Source organism: Hypomesus nipponensis, chromosome 2 (genome assembly GCF_054491055.1).
Source record: "Hypomesus nipponensis isolate SF chromosome 2, ASM5449105v1, whole genome shotgun sequence".
Lineage (NCBI taxonomy): Eukaryota > Metazoa > Chordata > Actinopteri > Osmeriformes > Osmeridae > Hypomesus > Hypomesus nipponensis.
Window position 1 is genome coordinate 1540253 of NC_140362.1, and position 12211 is coordinate 1552463.

The following is a 12211-nucleotide window of genomic DNA, read 5'->3' on the forward strand; positions in this document are numbered from 1 at the left end:
TATTCATCCTACAATATAGAGTCCCTTTATTCATCCTACAATATAGAGTCCCTTTATTCATCCTACAATATAGAGTCCCTTTATTCATCCTACAATATAGAGTGACGTTATTCATCCTACAATATAGAGTGACGTTATTCATCCTACAATATAGAGTCACTTTATTCATCCTACAATATAGAGTGACGTTATTCATCCTACAATATAGAGTGACGTTATTCATCCTACAATATAGAGTCCCTTTATTCATCCTACAATATAGAGTCCCTTTATTCATCCTACAATATAGAGTGACGTTATTCATCCTACAATATAGAGTCCCTTTATTCATCCTACAGTACACAGTATCTTTATTCATCCTACAGAATGCAGCAGTTTTCTTGACCTTATTCAGCAGCTTCTTGAAGTCAGGTGTTTGTATGCAAATCCCCTGAGAAGAAACAGCAGTCAGCTGTTTGTGCAGCATAAAGAGCAGGCTGGCAGGGGGAGAGCTCCCTCTGCCTGGGGTAACGTCTGCCAAGGCTGACATCTGTGACGAGCTCTGATGGATGAACACCAAGGTGCCATCCATCCTCACCACACCACACTTAAAAGAAAGAGAGAGAGAGGGTCAGATGGGAATCGGGCTATTAATCAGAACGTTGCTGGTTCGATTCCCGGCTGTGCCAAATGATGTTGTGTTCATGGGCAAGGCACTTCACCCTACTTGCCCTGGGGGAATGTCCCTGTACTTACTGTAAGTCAATCTGGATAAGAGCGTCTGCTAAATGACTAAATGTACTGTAAATGTAATGAGAGAGAGACGGAGAGAGAGAGACCAGGGAGGTGAAAGTGAATGAGAAGATAGAAGCTGTGTTAAAGTACTCCTGCTCCATCAGAGGTAATCACACATGGTTGAGCTCCATCTCTAAGCGTCTCCAGGCTAACAGCCTCATCACATTCACCATCCCAGACGTTTAGTTCACAGCCCAGGAACCAGGCTGAGCGGTTATGTTCATGTGCTGATGACCTCATGACTGATCTGCCCTCCAAGCAAATCAAACGGATTTCCACCTGTCATTAATGCAGCACTTTTTGTGCCGGTTTATCTGATATGGGGCAGGTTTAATATGATGACTGTGTTTGTAAACAACCAAGATGACGTTTCTCTGGTTGCATCTATCCAACTTTATCCAATTGCATCCAGAGGCATTTTAGTCTGTGCCCGTTGATAACGCCCCTTGGAAATCTAAATTAAACTGAGAGGTTCCAGACTAATACACACTTGTGAATTGGTCTGGCAATGCCAGGCTGTTTACTTCCTAGATTTGAAAATCAATTTTTCTTTTTCTTCCCAGGCATGCAGTTGTTAAGTGGTGTGGAATGTGTGATTAAACGTTTGATTGTTTTGGTCTTGCGCTGAGGCTCATTTATCCCCGCCTGCTAACCGTTAAGCTCCGGCAGGAAGTAACAGGCTAAAATAGCACGACCAGGATGACCCCCTTTCACGCCCTGATTGGCCCAGAGTGAAATCATTAAGCCCTGATTGGCCCAGAGTGAAATCATTAAGCGATTCGGTTTGTCTTCCGCATGGCTGTGCGATCTTAGCCATTAACACACTGGCTCCATTTATGTATCGATCCCTTCATCCCTCCTCCAGCACCCTCCCTCCCTCTCTCTCTCTCTCTCTCTCTCTCTCTCTCTCTCTCTCTCTCTCTCTCTCTCTCTCTCTCTCTCTCTCTCTCTCTCTCTCTCTCTCTCTCTCTCTCTCTCTCTCTCTCTCTCTCTCTCTCTCTCTCCCTCCCTATATCCCTCTCTTCTTCCCTCTCTCACACTGCATACACACCACACACACCAAACATACCACTCAAACAACACACACCACTGCCCCCTCACACCCACACACTACATGCACACACACTACATACACACACACCTCACACTACACTCACACTACACACCTCAAACTACACACACACTACACACCTCAAACTACACACACACTACACACCCCTCACACTTCACAGCTCACACTTCACACCTCACACTACACACACACAACACACATACTACTCACATACTACACACACACTCCAAACCTCACAATACACACACAGTACCAGTGCTGGTGAGAGGAGGACTCTGCAGGTTGGTCTGAAGGTCCAGCATCTGAAGGAGAAATGATGTCAGCGTCACCACGGCGCCAGGGCTAGTGACAGGAAAAGACAGTTCTGTCGTCAGGGGCAACTACATGTATGTAATCACATTGACTTGAGAAGTGTGGGCGGCGCAGACACACGGACCTGGCTTCACTCGCAGCAGATAAGGAGCTTGTCATGTTACCATGCTCCTGTCTGGGATCACAGAGCCAGAGCCTGCCTGCCTGCCTGCCTGCCTGCCTGCCTGCCTGTCTGTCTGTCTGTCTGTCTGTCTGTCTGTCTGCCTGTCTGCCTGTCTGTCTGTCTGTCTGTCTGTCTGTCTGCCTGTCTGCCTGCTTGTCTGCCTGCCTGCCTGCCTGCCTGCCTGCCTGCCTGCCTGCCTGCCTGTCTGCCTGCCTGCCTGTCTGTCTGTCTGTCTGTCTGCCTGTCTGTCTGTCTGTCTGTCTGTCTGTCTGTCTGTCTGTCTGCCTGCTTGTCTGCCTGCCTGCCTGCCTGCCTGCCTGCCTGTCTGTCTGTCTGTCTGTCTGTCTGTCTGCCTGTCTGCCTGCTTGTCTGCTAGCCTGCCTGCCTGCCTGCCTGCCTGCTTGTCTGCCTGTCTGTCTGCCTGTCTGCCTGTCTGCCTGCCTGCCTGCCTGCTTGTCTGCCTGTCTGTCTGCCTGTCTGCCTGTCTGTCTGTCTGTCTGTCTGTCTGTCTGTCTGTCTGTCTGCCTGTCTGTCTGCCAGGCTCCTGTCACACCAACATGGACACACGTTGTTATTGGTGAGTTATTAAGACCCATCACACACGCATACAGAGGAAGCAGGGGTTAACCATGTCCCAGTTAGAAGATGCTGAAACCTGATTAAGACATGATGCAATTACATGCATTTTCCATATTAAACCAAGAATTGGTCTGTTAATTTAACAAAGAGAAACAGCGCTCTGAAATGACGGAGCATCTGAGAGGAGAGTCAGATGTGATTTCTGTCCTCTGTTATTTATATATTCCGCCGGCATTTTCAAATGACCACTGGGATTGTCTGTCTGATTGTTTCTGAAATGTGCAGCACTTTGATCTGCAGCTACTCTCATCCTCTCAGCCTCTCAGCCTCTCAGCCTCTCAGCCTCTCATCCTCTCAGCCTCTCAGCCTCTCATCCTCTCAGCCTCTCAGTCTCTCAGCCTCTCAGCCTCTCAGCCTCTCAGCCTCTCATCCTCTCAGCCTCTCAGTCTCTCAGCCTCTCATCCTCTCAGCCTCTCAGCCTCTCAGCCTCTCAGTCTCTCATCCTCTCAGCCTCTCAGCCTCTCATCCTCTCAGCCTCTCAGCCTCTCAGCCTCTCAGCCAGGACTAGAACGGGCAGCAAAGTCTCTAAATTCTTCTAAATTCAATGTTTAGAAAGAGAGAGAGAGGTAGAGAGAGAGGTAGAGAGAGAGAGAGAGAGAGAGAGAGAGGGGTAGGGAGAGAGAGAGAGGTAGGGAGAGAGAGATCGAGAACAAGAGGTAGGCAGAGCTCAATCCACACAGCAGCAGATAATGACAAGGTTATGATGGGGTCATGGAGGGTCATGGGGGGTGTGCTCATAAGCCCTCAGGGCGAGCGAGCTGTGAATGAATCTGCCTCTCTCCTCCTGGAGCACTCATAAAACAGTCAGACAGGAAGAACACTCAAGGCTGTTCTGGAAGATATTTCATTTTGTGACTGTTGACACAGAACAACCTCACTGCCTTGCTGCAACCTCCCACAGATAGTGACACTCAATAAATGACTGAGTGGGATTTCCATATTATGTTGAAAGTGTATGCTCACCCACACATGTTGAACATTTCCACACTTGTGATTGTGCAGTACAGCTTCCCAGCCCTGCCAGCGCTGCCCTGCCACACTCCTCCTGACCTCCTCTCTACCTTCTCCTGACCTCTTCTTTCTCACCTGGGACCAGCCTCACCTGGGACCAGACAGCCTCACCTGGGACCAGACAGCCTCACCTGGGACCAGACAGCCTCACCTGGGACCAGACAGCCTCACCTGGGACCAGCCTCACCTGGGACCAGACAGCCTCACCTGGGACCAGACAGCCTCACCTGGGATCAGCCAGCCTCACCTGGGACCAGACAGCCTCACCTGGGACCAGACAGCCTCACCTAGGACCAGCCTCACCTGGGACCAGACAGCCTCACCTGGGACCAGACAGCCTCACCTGGGACCAGACAGCCTCACCTGGGACCAGCCTCACCTGGGACCAGACAGCCTCACCTGGGACCAGCCTCACCTGGGACCAGACAGCCTCACCTGGGACCAGACAGCCTCACCTGGGACCAGACAGCCTCACCTGGGATCAGACAGCCTCACCTGGGACCAGACAGCCTCACCTGGGACCAGACAGCCTCACCTGGGACCAGCCTCACCTGGGACCAGACAGCCTCACCTGGGACCAGACAGCCTCACCTAGGACCAGCCTCACCTGTGACCAGACAGCCTCACCTGGGACCAGACAGCCTCACCTGTGACCAGACAGCCTCACCTGGGCCTCTGCTCCAGTCCTCCCAGCCCCCCTCCCCTCCCCTCTCTCAGCCTCTGCTCCAGTCCTACCAGCCCCCCTCCAGTGGTGTCCTGGCTATCTCCCATGTTCCACTGCTTCCATGTTGGGAGCCAGCCAGCATTCAGGCTGACAGCATCACAGCCAACCAGCCAGACAAACAGGCAGGCAGGCAGGCAGGCAGGCAGATAGGCAGATAGGCAGATAGGCAGATAGGCAGATAGGCAGATAGGCAGATAGGCAGATAGGCAGATAGTGAGGCAGACAGGCAGACAGACAGACAGACAGACAGGCAGACAGACAGGCAGGCAGGCAGGCAGGCAGGCAGGCAGGCAGGCAGGCAGGCAGGCAGGCAGGCAGGCAGGCAGGATAGTGAGGCAGTGTTGGGAAAATTGAAGATGTAACACATTTATCCTGTATAAGAATGATTCTGTGTTCAGCATTCCTTGTGTGTAGAGAGAGGCCTACCCCCAAATCTGAACTTTGGGGAACACGAGGCATATGTAAACAAGGTGACCTGGGCTGACCACTCTCTTACTGGAGAGGCCATAAAAGATGTCTGGCCTTATCTGTGTTGGGTGAATCATGTGGTCAAGCTTACAGGGGTCAAAAGGCACACACACTCAAACACGCACGCACACACGCGCGCCAGGTCTATGCAAGGAGCCAATGAAGAAGAGCAATGGAACATTTGCATGCCTTTGTCTTAACCAATGACTGTAAAGAGCGGTTCTGCTTAAATAGCTAGCTAGCACAACATGCTAGCGGACAAACTTTGTATTGCGATCAGACTTTGTCTCCTTGCTGGCAAGCATTAAACTATTGTACTTTCTTTGAATCCGACGACTCTGTGCATTACTTGAGAAATTATCCTAACAGGCAGGCAGGCAGGCAGGCAGATAGTGAGGCAGGCAGGCAGGCAGACAGGCAGGCAGGCACTGGTGTCTGAAGCGTGTTGGTGTGAGAGGGTTCAGAGTACTAGATTATGTTTGACATGTGTCATCTTCTGTTGGCTTCATTATGTCCCTCAGATCAGTTTGTGTGCTAATGCTGCACATGGTTCACCCAGGCTTCTGATTGGCTCTGCTGGCCCTCATACCCCCTGCTGCTCTCATACCCCCTGCTGCCCCCATCCCCCCTGCTGGCCCTCATACCCCCTGCTGCCCCCATCCCCCCTGCTGCCCCCACCCCCCCTGCTGCCCCCATCCCCCCTGCTGCCCCCATCCCCCCTGCTGCCCCCATCCCCCCTGCTGCTCTCATACCCCCTGCTGCTCTCATCCCCCCTGCTGCTCTCATCCCCCCTGCTGCCCCCATCCCCCCTGCTGCCCCCATCCCCCCTGCTGCCCCCATCCCCCCTGCTGCTCTCATACCCCCTGCTGCCCCCATCCCCCCTGCTGCCCCCATCCCCCCTGCTGCCCCCATCCCCCCTGCTGCTCTCATACCCCCTGCTGCCCCCATCCCCCCTGCTGCTCTCATCCCCCCTGCAGCCCTCATCCTCTCTCCTGCCCTCATCAACCCTACTGCCCTCATCCTCTTTTCTGCCCTCATCAACCCTGCTGCCCTCATCCATGACCCATGCTCTGGTGCTATCACCTGGTTAATGGGCCTTTCCCCTCTCCTGTCCTCTTCTCTTTCTGGCTCTGTGGACCCTGTCCATCCCTGACCCCCGACCCCCCACCGTTACATCTAACCCCCCGTAACCCCCCGCCTCGATCCATTTCACACCTTTCACTCTACTGGGCTCACATCTCTTTTTCCTTTTTTCTATTCCCATCTCTCCTCGACACCACTCTCCCTGTTAGCCCTTCTCTTCCCTCCCCCTCCCTCTCCTCTGCCTTTCTGAGCCTCCCTCCCTCCCTCCCTCCCTCCCTCCCTCCCTCCCTCCCTCCCTCCCTCCCTCCCTCCCTCCCTCCCTCCCTCCCTCCCTCCCTCCCTCCCTCCCTCCCTCCCTCCCTCCCTCCCTCCCTCCGTCCGTCCGTCCGTCCGTCCCTCCCTCCCTCCCTCCGTCCGTCCCTCCCTCCCTCCCTCCCTCCCTCCCTCCCTCCCTCCCTCCCTCCCTCCCTCCCTCCCTCCCTCCCTCCCTCCCTCCCTCCCTCCCTCCCTCCCTCCCTCCCTAACCTGACACAGAACCGTCAGAACACCGTCGGGTTGGGGAGGGTGCTGGGGGTGGGGGTGGGGTTGGGGAGGGTGCTGGGGGTGGGGGTGGGGAGGGTGCTGGGGGTGGGGTTGGGGGGGTGCTTGGGGTGGGGTTGGGGGGTTGGGGGGGGTGTTCAGGCCTGCCAGACACATACCTGATTATTTATTGCTTTGATTTCTTTTTTCTTTTAAATACAAAAACTCATACAAACTCTATGCCTCTCTTTCCTCTGCCTATTTCAATTCAATTCAATAATGCTTTATTGGCATGAATGAGTGAACATTTTTGCCAAAGCCGTATAAGATTGAACATAATAATGCTGCCATTCTCTCTCTGTCTCTCTACCTCTCTCTTTCTCTCTCTCTTTGCCTCTCTACCTCTGTCTCTCTGCCTCTGTCACTCTCTCTCTCTCTCTCTCTCTGTTTCTCTCTCTCTCTGTTTCTCTCTCTCTCTGTTTCTCTCTCTCTGTTTCTCTCTCTCTCTCTCTCTGTTTCTCTCTCTCTGTTTCTCTCTCTCTGTTTCTCTCTCTCTCTCTCTCTCTCTCTCTCTCTCTCTCTCTCTCTCTCTCTCTCTAAGTGAATTTGAGTTTGTTTGAGTACCAGGTGTTGAGATTAGCTCAGACTCATTGCTAATTTCTTTCTTCTTCTCTTCAGCCCTCCTCCCCCTCCTCCCCTCTTCTCCCCATCTCCCTCCCCCTCTTTCCCTTAACCTCCCCCCCCCCCCAGCTCGGTCAGCCTGCTGTCTGTCTGTCTGTCTGTCTGCAGCCAGGGATCAGAGGCTGGCGGAGGGTGGACTGTCTGTCTGTCTGCAGCCAGGGATCAGAGGCTGGCGGAGGGTGGACTGTCTGTCTGTCTGCAGCCAGGGATCAGAGGCTGGAGGAGGGTGGACTGTCTGTCTGTCTGCAGCCAGGGATCAGAGGCTGGCGGAGGGTGGACTGTCTGTCTGTCTGCAGCCAGGGATCAGAGGCTGGCGGAGGGTGGACTGTCTGTCTGTCTGCAGCCAGGGATCAGAGGCTGGCGGAGGGTGGACTGTCTGTCTGTCTGCAGCCAGGGATCAGAGGCTGGCGGAGGGTGGAGGGACGTGTCTAGGAGGGGAGGGGGAGATCAAACACTTTAATTACCGCTGGCTTGTTGGTGGTGCTGGATACAGGCTGCTAACCCTAACCCATGTGAGCAGGACAGGAGGGAAGAGGCTCACACACACCTCTGCCACCCCCTTTCTCCCCTGGATGACCTTGGGTCTAAGAGAGATCTGAGACAGACAGGCTGGGGGAGGGCTGGGGAGACGGTTAGGGGGAGCCAGGGAGCTGGCTCCCTCAGCTGGTGGAGGCTAGGGGGAGCCCTACGTTGGAGCGACACCATTTTTCATACACACACAAACACACAAGAACACACACAAGCATACACAAACACACACAACCACACAAGCATGCATACCTGAAGACATGATTGTGTGTGGGTGAGAACCTGGGTACTTGTGTGGTTGTTGAGGGGGGTGAGGTATGTGGGGTGTGTGTGTGGGTTGTGTGGGTGGGGTGTGTGTGTGGGGGGTGAGGTATGTGGGGTGTGTGTGTGGGGGTTGTGTGTGTGGGGCGGGGGGCTCGGAGCGGAGTGATCCATCAAATTACCTGAGGGCTCTGGACCGTGGCCAGGGCAACACACACACACCCTCTCTCTCAGAGACACACACACATCCTCTCTCTAAGACACACACACACACCCTCTCTCTCAGACACACATGCACACACACACACACACACGCCATCTCTCTCAGACACACACACACACCCTCTCTCTCACACACACATGCACACACAAACACAAACATACACACTCTATCACACACACACACACACACACACATAGTGAAAGCCTCCATCCCCTCCATTCCCCTTCAGCTCCTTTTCTCCCCCCTCCCCTCCTTTCTCCCGCGCTCTAACCCTCTTGTCCCTCCCTACTCTACTCCCCCTTCATCCCATCCCATCCCCTCTCCCCTCTCCCCTCTCCCCTCTCCCCTCTCCCCTCTCCCCTCTCCCCTCTCCCCTCTCCTCTCTCCCCTCTCCCCTCTCCCCTCTCCCCTCTCCTCTCTCCCCTCTCCCCTCTCCTCTCTCCCCTCTCCCCTCTCCCCTCTCCCCTCTCCCCTCTCCTCTCTCCCCTCTCCCCTCTCCCCTCTCCCCTCTCCCCTCTCCCCTCTCCCCTCTCCTCTCTCCCCTCTCCCCTCTCCTCTCTCTCTTTCTCTCTCACACACACTCTGATGAACATCGAGTGTATGTTATGATTGGCTGATGAACATCAGGTGTCTATAATGATTGGCTGATGAACTGGTTGAGACCGTTTGTATTCAGGTGTGTTCAGGAGTCAGTGTGTTCAGGAGTCAGTGTGTTCAGGAGTCAGTGTGTTCAGGAGTCAGTGTGTTCAGGAGTCAGTGTGTTCAGAAGTCAGTGTGTTCAGGAGTCAGTGTGTTCAGGAGTCAGTGTGTTCAGGAGTCAGTGTGTTCAGGAGTCAGTGTGTTCAGGAGTCAGTGTGTTCAGGAGTCAGTGTGTTCAGGAGTCAGTGTGTTCAGGAGTCAGTGTGTTCAGGAGTCAGTGTGTTCAGGAGTCAGTGTGTTCAGGAGTCAGTGTGTTCAGGAGTCAGTGTGTTCAGGAGTCAGTGTGTTCAGGAGTCAGTGTGTTCAGGAGTCAGTGTGTTCAGGAGTCAGTGTGTTCAGGAGTCAGTGTGTTCAGGAGTCAGTGTGTTCAGGAGTCAGTGTGTTCAGGAGTCAGTGTGTTCAGGAGTCAGTGTGTTCAGGAGTCAGTGTGTTCAGGAGTCAGTGTGTTCAGGAGTCAGTGTGTTCAGGAGTCAGTGTGTTCAGGAGTCAGTGTGTTCAGGAGTCAGTGTGTTCAGGAGTCAGTGTGTTCAGGAGTCAGTGTGTTCAGGAGTCAGTGTGTTCAGGAGTCAGTGTGTTCAGGAGTCAGTGTGTTCAGGAGTCAGTGTGTTCAGGAGTCAGTGTGTTCAGGAGTCAGTGTGTTCAGGAGTCAGTGTGTTCAGGAGTCAGTGTGTTCAGGAGTCAGTGTGTTCAGGAGTCAGTGTGTTCAGGAGTCAGTGTGTTCAGGAGTCGATATGTATTCTTTGTCACCAGTGTGTGTTCTCCAGCAGTGTGTCTCCTGGGGTAATAGACTAGCAGCAGAGTTTATAGAGGAACATCTAAAGGTCAGGATGGTTTACAAGCCCAGCAGTCAATATTGAATGATCCCTCGTAGATCAACAGGAAGAGGGGTGCAGGGGATTGTAGAGTGGGAGGTTAGAGGCAGGGTTAGAGGTTAGAGGCTATGTTGGAGGTTAGAAGCAGGGTGGGAGGTTAGAGGCTGGGTGGGAGGTTGGTGGCAGGGTGGGTGGTTAGAGGCTGGGTGGGAGGTTGGTGGCAGGGTGGGTGGTTAGAGGCTGGGTGGGAGGATTGAGGCTGTGTTGGAGGTTAGAGGCAGAGTGGGAGGTTGGGGCAGGGTGGGTGGTTAGAGGCTGGGTGGGAGGATTGAGGCTGTGTTGGAGGTTAGAGGCAGAGTGGGAGGTTGGGGCAGGGTGGGTGGTTAGAGGCTGGGTGGGAGGATTGAGGCTGTGTTGGAGGTTAGAGGCAGAGTGGGAGGTTGGGGGTAGAGTGGGAAGTTAGAAGCTGTTTTGGAGGTTAGAGGCAGGATTAGAGGTTATAGGCTATGTTGGAGGTCAGAGGCAGAGTGAGAGGTTGGGGGTAGGGTGGAAGGTTATAGGCAGAGAGGGAGGTTAGAGGCTGTTTTGGAGGTTAGAGGCTGTGTTGGAGGTTAGAGGTTAAGTGGGAGACAGGTGACTGGAAAAAGAAGACATGCTAATGTGTTTATCCTCCAACTAAACACACACACACACACACACATACCCCCCCCCCCCACCCACACACAGATGCACCCCTCACATACACACACATCCCACACACTCACTCACACACACACACACACACACACACACACAGGGATTTCACCTGATTGTTTGATCAGGTGAAATAGGTTATAGGGTTGAATAGAATAGGTTAGAATAGGTTAGAGTAGGTTATAGGGTTGTAATAGGTATTATGTGCATTTAGGGTTAGTGTTAGTATTTGGGTTAGTATAGTGTATTATTTATTGCTATCTGTATATTTTGGAAGTTTCACTTATTTAAGCTCAGCATAGATGTAAATTATATTCTGTGTACTTATATGTTATGTTATGCCAGGTGCTTGCGTTGTCTTGTCTTAAGAAATTTAGTGCCCAGTCTGACCTTGCGTTGTTCTGTGTACCTGACAAATAAAATACTTGAACTTGAAATCACCTTCTACCGGGCGTTCAAAGCAGATGAGGATGGTTGCTGTTGTTGCTGTTGGGTATCAGATGTGCAGACGCAGCTCAGAGCTCCTACTGAGAGGAGGGTGGGGAGGAGGGTGGGGAGGAGGGGGGGAGGAGGGTGAAGAGGAGGGTGAAGAGGAGGGTGGGAAGGAAGGTGGGAAGGAGGGTGGGGAGGAGGGTGGGGAGGAGGGTGGGGAGGAGGGTGAAGAGGAGGGTGGGGAGGAGGGGGGAGGAGGGTGAAGAGGAGGGTGGGAAGGAGGGTGAAGAGGAGGGTGGGGAGGAGGGTGGGGAGGAGGGTGGGGAGGAGGGTGAAGAGGAGGGCGGGGAGGAGGGTGGGAAGGAGGGTGAAGAGGAGGGCGGGGAGGAGGGTGGGGAGGAGGGTGGGGAGGAGGGTGAAGAGGAGGGTGAAGAGGAAGGTGGGGAGGAGGGTGGGGAGGAGGGGGGGGAGGATGGTGAAGAGGAGGGGGGGGAGGAGGGTTGGGAGGAGGGTGAAGAAGAAGGTGGGGAGGAGGGTGGGGAGGAGGGTGAAAGCGAGGGTTGGGAGGAGGGGGGGGAGGAGGGTGAAGAGGAGGGTGGGGAGGAGGGTGGGGAGGAGGGTGGGGAGGAGGGTGGGAAGGAGGGTGAAGAGGAAGGTGGGGAGGAGGGTGAAGAGGAGGGTGGGGAGGAGGGTGGGGAGGAGGGGGGGAGGAGGGTGGGGAGGAGGGTGAAGAGGAGGGGGGGAGGAGGGTGAAGAGGAAGGTGGGGAGGAGGGTGAAGAGGAGGGTGAAGAGGAGGGCGGGGAGGAGGGTGGGGAGGAGGGTGGGGAGGAGGGTGAAGAGGAGGGGGGGGAGGAGGGTTGGGAGGAGGGTGAAGAGGAAGGTGGGGAGGAGGGTGGGGAGGAGGGTGAAGAGGAGGGTTGGGAGGAGGGTGAAGAGGAGGGTGGGGAGGAGGGTGGGGAGGAGGGTGGGGAGGAGGGGGGAGGAGGGTGAAGAGGAGGGGGGAGGAGGGTGAAGAGGAAGGTGGGGAGGAGGGTGGGGAGGAGGGTGGGAAGGAGGGCGAAGAGGAGGGTGGGGAGGAGGGTGGGGAGCAGGGCCTCTCTGGGTGGAGCTTGATCC